The following is a 12,189-nucleotide window of genomic DNA, read 5'->3' as shown; positions in this document are numbered from 1 at the left end:
GCGCGTTTCGCTAACAAGGTTAGTATCTTCAGGAGAAGCAAATTGATACTGAATCTAAAGACAAGGGTTAGCTGTCCACATGGTCTACATGATCCGATGTGGACCATGTGGACGATGTTAAATGATGATTATCCCATTTGATTTTTTGGTAATTAACTAGTGGAACCACTACCTGTAAATTAATTTGTCCACAATAGATTAAAAAGCGGACAAATTAATTTGCAGGTAGTGGTTCTACTAGTTAATTACCGAAAAATCAATTAGGATAATCATCATTTAACAAACAAAGTCCACATCGTACCAAAAAAACTCAGGTATATAAACAGCTAACCCTTGTCTTTAGATTCAGTATCAATTTGCTTCTTCTGAAGATGCTAACCTTGTTAGCGAAACGCGCGTCGAGTGCAAAAATATCAGTTTGGTGTTAGGGTTTTCAACTTTCATACCAAAGATTCCAATCTTATCGTTTGAACCGATTCTTGTGAAAATCTTAGTGTTTTTGGGTACTTTCATCAATATGGCTTTCTGGAGACCTTTTTTGTGGAAACAAATGATAACATTACGTGTGAGGAATCTGTGTCAATCGACAGGGATCGGAATTTGAAAATAAGGATTTACATGTGCAAGTTCAGCGAGTAATTTTAAATATTCATGAATGCTTGAAGAAGGAAAACTGTCACAATTCACAGAATGCTATTGTGAATAGAATATGCGAGTTAACGAAACTATCTTGTTCGACAGTTCTTCGAGCCATTAAAATAGGGGATGTCATTGACCATGCAATGAAACGAAAATAAAGGAATGAAAAATTCGCAAACGTTGATGGTGCTATAAAAGATATGATTCGGCGAACAATTTATGGTATATACCAAAAAAATGAAGTACTAACATTGGAAGTGATATAAATTACTCGACTATCCCGATTACAATTACAAATCTTTAGAAACTCTACGGAGTGTCTTATTGTCTTGTAGTTTCAAATATAAAAAATTGAACAATCGGATGGTTATAATGGAATCGACACGCATTGTTCAACTCCGACAAGAATATTTGAGGCGAATGAAAAGCTACCGAGAATCCAGCAGACATATAATCTACCTCGACGAAACTTGGTTTGACACCCATGATGTTGTCAAATATGGCTGGATAGACGAAACCAAGTATTGTGCTTTGAACACACCTTCTTCAAGGGGAAAACGTGTTATAATTTTGCATACCGGGAATGAAAGTAGTTTCGTACCTAACGCTTTGCTTCTGTCGGCCAAAAATATAAAAGATTCGTCTGCTGATTACCACGAAGATATGACTGCGGCTTTATTCGAAACCTGGTTCAGTGAGCAACTTCTCCCAAATATATCTCCAAACTCGGTTATTGTTATGGATAACGCTTCGTATCATTCTCGGTTATTGACTGCAATACCAAACAATAACACAAAAAAGCAGATTTCATGTCATGATTTCATGCGAAATCATGACATGGAAATACCCGAAAAGATTCCAACGAAAAAGGTATTACTGGCGACCATAAAACAACATAATTTCAATAAAGAGTATATTATTGATTCGATGTGTGAAACACGTGGTCATATTCTCTTACGTTTGCCTCCATACTATTGTGTGTTCAATTCCATTGAAATGGTTTGGGCCACAATGAAAGAAAGCTTGGAGGAAATGTAATCAGTCACCGGCTTTGAATGCTGTAGTGCTTGACAATATAAGGCGAGTGGTGAATGAAGTAGGTAATAGTGATGTGTGGAAGAACTGTGTGGCCCACGTTATGAAAGAAGAGAACAAAATGAGGAGCAGACATTCAAAATGCATTTTGTCCAAATTGCATAATTTTTAGGAAACGGCAAAGTTTACTATGAGGAAACTGATAAGTTTTCGTGAGATTCAAGGAACCGAAAAATTTGCAAAAAATATGATCTCCAATATTAACTTGATGCCAAAAATCGCCTTTTGTTATTCAACCCAAAAATTTCAATAACGAATGAGCCTAAATGCTCTTTGATTGTCCATATCGGGCAAAACGCATTTTGTTTGGGAACTCAAGGGACTTAATGCTGTTGTAAAACAAGCAATTTCAAAAACTTATTCTTTTTTCAGGCATGTAATTAAAAAAAATAACAATTTCATTAACAGTACTTCTTCAGAAGGAATGAACTCAAAACCTTGAACCTATAATTTCATCTCAGCATCATCTTCTTGACATTGACATAGTTCTCGCTGCTCAGAATCACCATCATCTTCATCATCCACATCTTCGTCTCCAGGAATATCTTCATAAAATTTTTGGGTAAAATTGGAGCAAGCCATGACAATTCTGGATCATATCTCCAATTTTCACCAGCCAATTCTATCAATAATTTATTTAGGCTCTTCATTTTCTTCCTTTTCATTTCCCTACTAAGCGGTATTGGTGACAGCACGATACTTTCAAATTTCTTTCCTTTCTTCAACAGAGTTTCGTATTTTTTCGAACAATCATCATTTCTATAAAACTGCTCAGTTTTTATTCCTACACTTACATTTCTCAGTCTTTTGATGAAGATTCTCTTTGCCTCGCCGATTCCTGAAACTTTTTTCAAATATGTCAATGCTTTTTTGAAATCATAAATAGCTGCCCATTCTACTCCTAATTTATGTACTTCTCCGATTTTAGAATAAAGCTCCCAGTATTTATCTGGAGATTTTATCATACTTTGTGCTCTTAACAATTTTTCGGCTCTGCCAAATACGCGATCAGCAGGTAGGTACGAATGCCCACGAACTGGAAAACACATTCTAATGGACTGTAACCTTAGAGGAGCATGTCTTTGAAGCCAAATCATACACATGTGAACAATATGACTATTTTTATTTTGGCCACCACATCCATCTGAGTATAGTCGCAGTTCCTTTACGTGGTCCGGAAATGCCATTTTTGAAAAGAAATCAAACAACGCAGATCCTACTTCGATGGATCCACGACCGACTTGAGTCTCTAGCCAGGAATAGAAAATGGGTGCTCTGCTCGAAATGTCAGTGATGCAGAAAGAATATAAAGATACTTGTTGTGCATAAAAAGCATCTCCTATTGGCACTTTAGGTAGTACCTGCACTTGCTGTAGGTCAAAGCAAAAAGAAAGACTATCTTCTGATTCTTCTTTCATCATCTTGTAAAATTGCTTGCTCCTCAATCTAGGAACTCTCAGATGGGTCATTATGTTCGTCTTTTCTTGTGGCTCGTTACACAAACTTAACGCATGCAAAAGCCACAAACATCGGAGGCTGGAGAACGAAAACCTATGTTAAATTTGTCATTGAATATGCGACTAAAAAATTTGTAATTGACTTGGTAGTTTGGTTCTACAGAATTGTTGTACGATTTCCTGAGACTAGCAATGTTATACTCGGAAGGTAAGTAAATTCTTCGGGATTTACCTCGTCCATAGTGACTTTCTGTGCCCTTTAAATTTTTGATAAATTACATGACTTTCAATTTTTTCGAAGTAGTTTTATGTGAGCGGTGGTCACCACCCCTGTTTTCTAATATACCAACACCAGTTTTCATTTTTTTTGCAATATTTTGGACACGCCGCTGGCTTACTCCAAATACATTAAGAAACATTTTCTGACAAACGTCTCGCTTTCCTAAACTAGTCCATATTTTATGCTTAATAGTCATACTATGATGCTTCTTGTTCTGTAATTTCCTGCTTCTGTTTCTTTTGGGTGTAGACACTTGGAGAAGATGGGAAATTTTGGTATCTTGTTTCACTTTATCTGGTTGTTTATAGAATTTCGCTCGACAAACACGAAGTTCTTGAAGCGAAATATTACATGATTCATGATTGCAGGAATATGTAAACATATCCAAATTGGAGTCAAAATCAGAATACCTGAAGAAATTAAAAGTTCAAAACATAACATAACCTCTAAGTAGTTATTAATAATTTACCTTATTTGTTTATTTCGCTCTCTCTTAGTGGAATTTTTCCCTCTTTTACGACTTCCGCGATCACTATCACCTACTACATGTTCACATTCCATTGTCTCAGATCATCAAACAGTATAATAGCAATAATAATTGTGTACTATTTGCCAGTGCATTCAGAATGCATTAAGTCCGCAGCGCAACAACAAAGGCGTTTTGAAAGTCTATGCGTAGTGGACAAAATGCACTTCGAATGTCCAATCAATCTTCACTGGGGATTTCATATGGGACTGAACGCCTTTTGAATGTTCAGGGTTGTGTTAAAACATGCGCCTTAGTTTGAAGAATAGATCGCCATCTCCATTTCAAAAGCTGAAGTATTGGACAAAACGCATTTTGAATGTCTGCTCCTCAAATATTATGTGCACCTCATCCGAATATAGCGAAGAAGATCTTTGATTTTTCCAGCAATTTTGTTGGCTTCTATTATTTCGTAAATATATGTTGATGAGAATTCGGTGGATTATTTGTGTTTTCATTGTTTTTTAGAGTTTTCGACTCGAAAATAAACTACCTTCAATTTCGAAGTTTTTCATAATTACCCATGGTGGAAAAATTCAGTTGAGATAACTTTTTCATGGGGTGATCAATTGCTATGATTGTAAGAGTAAGTATGTGAAAAACTGCCACTGAAAAATAATGCCTTCTCCGTTTTTCAATTTAACTAAGCGTTTCTTGTGAAACGATTCGGGATATTTTTCACTGAACACATTGAAAATATCTACCCTGTTTCCTAATAATATCCATATCATCCATATACGATAAGGATCAGTTGAATAATACTACGCGGAAACAGCAAAATATTGAACAAAAATAAATAAGTTTCGTTTTCCTTAATTTTAAAATAATCCGTAAGAAACTTACTTTAAATGAGTAGATAAATTCAACTACTATTATTAACAATTTGAACGAAAATTTCAATAAATATTTATTTTCCATAATAGGTTTCCTCACTGTATATTGCTTTATAACAGCAAAAGTGATGCGATACTTTTGAACAGCAGAATATTTGTTTTTGAAACAATAATTTTTTGATGCACTGGAAAAACACTGCATGTGATAAAATCACCAAACCAGCAATGATCATCAAGAACACTAATTTGAAAATAATGTATTAATGCCTGATGAAGTGCCCGTCATCGTACCTAAAAAGTGTGCAAATGAAATTCTTGTTGGATGATTACTCAGCATATTTCCATAAAGGGCAAAAAAAATTCCCAATAACTATAGTGCGCTTTGCAGTGATATCAAAAATCATGAAGAAAGCCATAAACCACCATATCCTCAAATATTTGATAGGCTTTGAACATCTTGAGCGATCATCAATATGGCTTTCGGAAACAAAAATCAACAGATGACCTTCTAACGTATGTCATCCATATTTGGAATAACGCAATCGAGAAACATGGAGCTGTTACGCTTGATTTTTCTGAGACATTTGACCGCGATTGGAGACGCCTGATTGGAGACGCGAATATCACTTTCAACCTCGATAGTTGGATGGGGAAAGGTTAGGATTTGTATCTCTTCTATAGATACTTTCACGGAGAAATATGCGACGAACTGTGAGTGGCTGCTCATCGTTTTGAGGTTCAACTCAGTACACCTCGAACTTCACTGTTTAAGATGTGAATCGCTACTTTCGCACACGCACCGTCCTCACAGCGCCTCCAGAATTTTCCTATAGTGCTTGTGTTTTGTCCTTGAAAAATAAATTACCATATTTACGTAAGTCGTATGATGATTTTTTGTTGGAAGAAATCACTGTTAAAAGATAAAATCCCAAAATGAACAAAACATAATTCATTGTTGAAAGAGTTTTGATTATTTTAAGATTATGATTTCGTTGCTAAAGATTATATCTAACAATAGGTAAACATAATTCAGTCCGATTGTCACACAAAATTACTATTTATTTTTACCCCCCATAATTTTAAAAATTTTGCATAAAAGATAGTAAGCATTCGACGCGATATCAAATCGAATCGAACGTATCTCACGAATAACGAACATAAAAAATGTTGTTCCAAACTCTTGTTACCGCCTGTTTCTTTACACCCTGGTACAGGCAAGAAATATAACCATTCAAAATATTGGAAGTCGATCTTTGTCAGTTTCGGTCACAGGACAGAATGATTTCACAGTATTACCAAACGCGGCGGTAAGTATTTTACTTTTTTACATAATCAAGATATGGGTTTATCGACAAAATGCCAGAATTTTTAGAAAAGTTCAATAATTTCTTAAATTAACGTTTTCATATAGTCATTTTATGTAAAAATAATGATAATTCTGCAATATATTTTAGACAACGCAGTTCATTTCGCATCAAATATTTACAAATGAACTCTTGGAAAACTGTATTCGATAATTTTCCTAGACAGTTTTACAAAGAAACTATTGTGTTCAACAATTTCTGGTGCCCTCTGATTTACCCATTTCTTCCATGTGTCTGAAAAACACTGCAACCTCATGGGGTCATTTCGTTTCCTCCCATCTTTTTTATCACAACAATTTCAATAATCTTCTTCCCTGTGTTAGTTCCCTGGTTGAATTGTTGTCATATTTTTCGCATACACTACTTGTTTTTCTGTCATCCAATACCTCATATTCGCATAAAACATGACGAGATGTCTCTGTTTCTTAGTTGCAATGCATGTACCTAAAGTATTTGCTATACAACCTCATTTGATTCAGGTGTCCTCTAACATTCAGCTCTCTAGTGTATATTTTCGGGTATATTTTCAAACTAATCTATATATTTCCTGATCTGCTTCGTACTAAATCTTTTGCTAATCCACAGCAGGCTCAAGGGGCCTATATATATATAGAGTTGTTTTGTTGTTTGTCATTCCTGAGTGTTAGTTTCTTCTGTTCCTCCCGTTACCCGTGATTTTCAAATAAACAAGTATTTACTATCCTGCTTAGTTTCTTGTTTCTTGTTTCATCTCTGGTCACCAAACCAAAGGAGAAGGGATAATCTGTTATACACAAGAAACTATAAAATACAGTTCACAATCTAATTCTTAATCAATAATAGTATTCTCAGAAAAAATATTCAAAATAAATTTTCATGATACGACAAAAATCTGCATCTATTCTCTTTTATTCTTTTCAAAAATGTTTTTCCCGTTTGACCAACTCACATATTCCTCAACTATTCATCCGACAGTGTGAAATGACATTGAACGATGATTGATGGAAATCCATAACACATTTAAGTAACACGCTTAACAAAACATGTGTTTCACTATATAATAGCTTCCTCGGGCATGTTTCTCAGTTTCTCACCTGAGGAAGCTATTGCATAGGGTAACACGTGTTTCTGTTACTGTTACTGTAGTTTTTTTGGAAATCCCAGTTGTATCTACACCCGTAACTCGAAGGTGGATTTTTAGCTCATGATAGTCTCTTGCATATGAAATTCAGCCTAACCTCTGTATTGTTACTGTTATGGTAATTAAGTAATTACTGCACAAATCAAGGAGCTGTGGCCCAAGAGTCAGTGGCATTATGAATATCGATACACCCATTTTCTATCACACTGAGGATGATAATAAAATGGAGAAGGGGTCTTTATAATATGCTAAATATTTCAGGTACTCGTAGCAGTGTCTGAAGATTTTTCCGGTACTATTTCTGCTGTACCGTTGGTTCTGAAGTAACAAACGTTCGTACACAAGCACATTTTACTTTAGGTAGCATTTCAGACACGTTTGCCGTCTCTCTCATTGAAGGATTCAATGTCGGTGTTAAGGTAAGTGACATTTTAATCAACGGCCCATCCGGTTCTGTAGTTTCAGTATCTCTGTGCCAAAGCTCAAACCAAGTCAAATTAAATAGAATTTTGCTCTGATATTATAATGCACATTATCATCTGTTTCTTTCAAAACATTCAATTCTTAGCAAAATATCTCAATTAAAATATTTCAAAATTAGGAACAGTATATTTTATCAAAATTATTCCACTGCCATTATACCACTGAAATATGATCAACTGAATATAAAAATTCAACATAAAACCAGAACAAGTTCCCCAGCATAATGAAAATTATAATGCATGTTATACTCGTTAGGAGAATAAGAGAATTGCTCCCAAGTTTTGGGGTTCTTGTTTAATACTCTTCGTGAGCAAAAATTTAGCAGAATCAATACTCCTGACCGCTCTGGTATTGGTCAAAGAAGAAACGGACTGGTTTAAGTTTGACGAAAGTCGTGTCACTAAGTGTTCTTGCGATGTCTTGTATTTACTGGAGCCTCTGGAGATACCCTATATTTTGTTTTATGAAAGAGAGGACATAGGCGGGTTTTCCTACAGCTGAAAAAGCAAATGCGCCACTGGAATCAATGAAGTCGCCACAGAGTGCCAATTGATATTTGTTGTTTCATAATTCCATGATTTGTATTACTTTAAAAAGGGCCTTGGTATTAGCCGGATACCTTCTATCCTAGAACTCTAGGTACCAGCCGTTGTGATGGCAAACGGCCTGATGGAATGACTCTTGTTCCTGGACATGTGGCAAAGCTGTCGTTTGGGAAACATGTGCGGACACATTGGCTCCATCTCATTTAGTTGGAACGTCTAAAAATGCAGGTGCTGCCGCCTTAACCAGTGAGAAAGCAAAACAGCAGAAGTATCGAAATGTTGGAAATAACTTTATATTTTATCCTGTGGCTGTAGAAACTTTCGGTGTATTTGGCTCCTTATCACTAAATTTTGTTAATGAAATTGGCAGAAGGATGACAAAAGAAATTAAAGAAAAAAGATGTACCACCTTCCTGATCCAAAAAATTAGTTTAGCTATAAAGCGTGGTAATTCAGCCTCTGTTTTTGGCACCATTCCATCGTCACATTCACTGGATGAAATTTGTCTTCATCCCGTTGTTTCCAAATCGTATTCATATCTCTCTCGACGTGAAGATTTTTTCCTCATAAAGCCTCCCATATTTCTTGTATAACTTCCCATAACTTCCCATCAGAAGATACTGAGAAATATGATCAAGTTCTAGAATTATCTTCTTTTACCATATTCAATACGTCTGCCATATCCAATTCAGTTTTGGACAGTTCAGCTTCGAATTCCTTATCTCACCGATCCAATGAAAGGGTGAATCATCCAATTCGTGATTACTCAGAAGAAGACAGCAGTGGCAAACGTAAAATCAACAGATACATTAGTTCAGTGATACATTCTTCAGTCAGAACTCTTGGCTTTAATGGGTTGAAAAATATTGGAAACACCTGTTTCATGAACAGTGTAATCCAAGATGGTTGCTGGAATATCTAAAAAATGATACATACATGGAAGATATCAATACTAGTATTTCTACTATGAAAGGTACTTTAATCAAAGCGTTTGCAGAAGTTATCAAGGAACTGTGGTCAGAAGATTCATCTGATATTGTAATAAACACTGCTTACTTGAAAAGTCAGATTCAAAAATTTGCCCCTTGATTCATGGATCTGCCCATCAAGACGCCCAGGAATTCCTTCGATATCTTTGAGAAGGTTTACATCAGGACTTCAATAGAATTACTGAGAAACCTAAACCGATTGACGAAAATTTGACTGACAGCGGAAAAGCACAAGAATCCTGGCTGAGATAATTAAACATGTACAACTCTAAAATTGTAGACAATTTCGTTAGTCAATTAAAATTCATTATGAAGTGCACACACTGTGGACACTCTTCAGTAACCTTCGATCTTTTCTGGGATCTATACCACAAAGAACTGGCCAATTGAGTTTGTTACAATGCTTGGATTCCTTCACAAGAGAGGAAACTCTAGATGGAGATGAAAAACCAACGTGTTCGAGGTGCAAGGAAAGAAGAAAATGCACAAAGTCCTTACCAATCCATAAATTTCCCCGTATTTTAGTAATTCATTTAAAAATATTCTCTCCGAATGAAAGATTCAGAGACAAATTGAATGTTGATTAGATATGAGCAATTATGCAGCAGACAATGTGACCACTTGTCGTTTTAATCTATATGCACTTTTGAATCACAGTGGTACTACTTACAACGGGCATTATACAGCATATTGCAGACACCCATATAGTGGCACATGACATGAATACAACGATTCACATGTGTCCCCAATTTCATCTAATTCACTTGTGAGTGAGGAGGCATATGTCCTCTTTTATGAACAGGAGAGAACGAAGCAGTAATTTTGATTTGTATGTTCATAACAATGTCAACCATATCTAATAATGTTTGTGACCATACTGACCTGAAACCATCATTCAGATGGGAAAATACAAAAGCGGAATGAAGACTGAATTGATCAGACAGATGGGATTAAAAGAAAAGCGTAATTAGCGCTGTACGTTGTATATAAAGACATTTTATATTATATTCAGTATACGCATTGCACCCGTACGGAGCGGGTCGCTAGTTTATAATATAAGTATGAGCAGATTTTGGGCACTGGTAGATCTTGATATGGAAGTAAAATGAAATGAAGAAAACAGTGACATTAATTTCTTTCAATTTCAGATTGTTTCTATCGGTTCAAATTGTGGCAAGTCAGTTTGTATGGCCAACCTCCTTACTGTTTGTCCTTTGGCCAACCAAGTGATTAGTAGTGTAGGAACTGTCGAGGCCTGTACCAATGATGTAACCACCTTCAGGTGGAAATGCCCTACAGCCGTGGTAGCTGCTGAAGACTTGGCGGTAACTTGCACTGGAGCGTCGTCCTACAAAGTACTTTTTGTTTAGGAATAATTTGAACTTACGGAAATCTTGTTAATTTAAACAAATTCTAATTTTTGTTTGTTTGTTTTTATTTTTCGTTCTCAGAAAAATACTGCACAAGAAAATGAACTGGGATATAAAATATTGAAAAGTACCACAGAATAATGTTGATATTGATTTAAGCATGATACTTAAAATAAGATAGTTCTGGTAGTTCGAAAACCTTTTTTTTTACAATATTTTATAGAACTCAAGAATCAAATAAAAAAGTGAATAGGTGTTCAATGCTTACTGAGAAACTGGGAGATTTGAAACTAACGTCCAACGGCAAAAATTTTGCACCGAATATGTGTCACCTGACCAAGTGATCTATCACTGATATATCGATCCAGCGACTTACACCTGTCCCCTCAGCAAAAAAAAACAATTAAATTGTACTTTAGGAGGACATACATGAAAATCTCATTAAGATATAAGTAGAGGAATACTGAAAATCGCAATTCAAAAAGTGGAAACCTTTGTTCCTACGAATCTTTCAAATACTGATGAGGGACGTTGTTGGTAGAGAAATAACCTGTTATACGGTTGACCAAATACTCAGTTCATATAAGTTATTTCAATGATAACATTCAGTACTGACAATATAGAATAAAATAACTAAACATTAGAACAACGTAAATCGGCGTGACGTCATTCTACAGGTGATACATTCACTCTTTAGCAGCAGAGCAAAACCTGAGAAAAACTCTGTAGCACCATATTTCCTGTCTCAAGTTATACAGTCTATCGTAAAGAACATCTGTTCACAATAATGAACAATATTTCAGTCAACGTCAATATGATTCATGATTTGACTGGAACTAAGAAAAGTACGATCATATTCGGTATTCCAACCTTAAAATCAAAACTTTCGGACCAGCAATATTACGGAGTTGTCACTTATCATAAGCTCAATCTCCAAGAAATAACCCAACATCTTCACATTCAATGAAAATCTGTATAAAATTCAGGAAAATGCGTGCGAATGATTCAAGAAATATTTGAGGAGTGGGGGATGAGTCAGCTCAGTAGGCATCTTAAATATTCTGAATACACTGGCCCGTTATTTAGTGAAAATCAATAACACTATAACACGTGATAATATTTACAAATTTTCACAATGGAGACTTCATTTCCAATACGACTTCCACTACAACAGTAGTTTCCTAGTCTCAGTCTATATTGTTAACATTTGTGATTATTATACATGAATAATCCTAAATATTGTTGAACTGTTTTCCTTGGTAACAGATGAAGCGATTCAGAAGACAAACCAAGTTGAATTTCATGAGATGAAAATGGAGTTATCAAGTGCTAACGTTGACGAAATCGACAAAGTTGTAGCATCAATAAAGCAGATAAAACAAATTATTGCAAAAGATGGTAGACTCACGATGGCATCCTTTCTGCTGAGACAAAAAGTCACAAGTGTTTTAGTCACAAGTGTTTTATACGGTTGCTTAGAGTAAACTT

The 12,189-nt window shown here is 35.4% G+C and overlaps 1 protein-coding gene and 1 non-coding gene across 2 annotated transcripts in view; both read left to right on the top strand.

The window, feature by feature from the left end:
• The window catches only part of btsz (bitesize), a 414,949-nt gene that overhangs the window by 156,663 nt on the left and 246,097 nt on the right, over window positions 1–12,189 (top strand).
• LOC111515255 (uncharacterized) lies at window positions 4,572–10,754 on the top strand. The gene is made up of 3 exons (XR_012465019.1): window positions 4,572–4,583; window positions 7,576–7,733; window positions 10,480–10,754. It is a non-coding gene; the product is annotated as an uncharacterized protein (transcript).

This window comes from Leptinotarsa decemlineata, unplaced genomic scaffold (genome assembly GCF_025532065.1).
Source record: "Leptinotarsa decemlineata unplaced genomic scaffold, Ldec_3_MD MMD2_tig00000199_RagTag_RagTag, whole genome shotgun sequence".
Classification (NCBI taxonomy): domain Eukaryota; kingdom Metazoa; phylum Arthropoda; class Insecta; order Coleoptera; family Chrysomelidae; genus Leptinotarsa; species Leptinotarsa decemlineata.
Note: the sequence above shows the minus strand (reverse complement) of the source record. Positions and strands in the feature narration are given on the sequence as shown.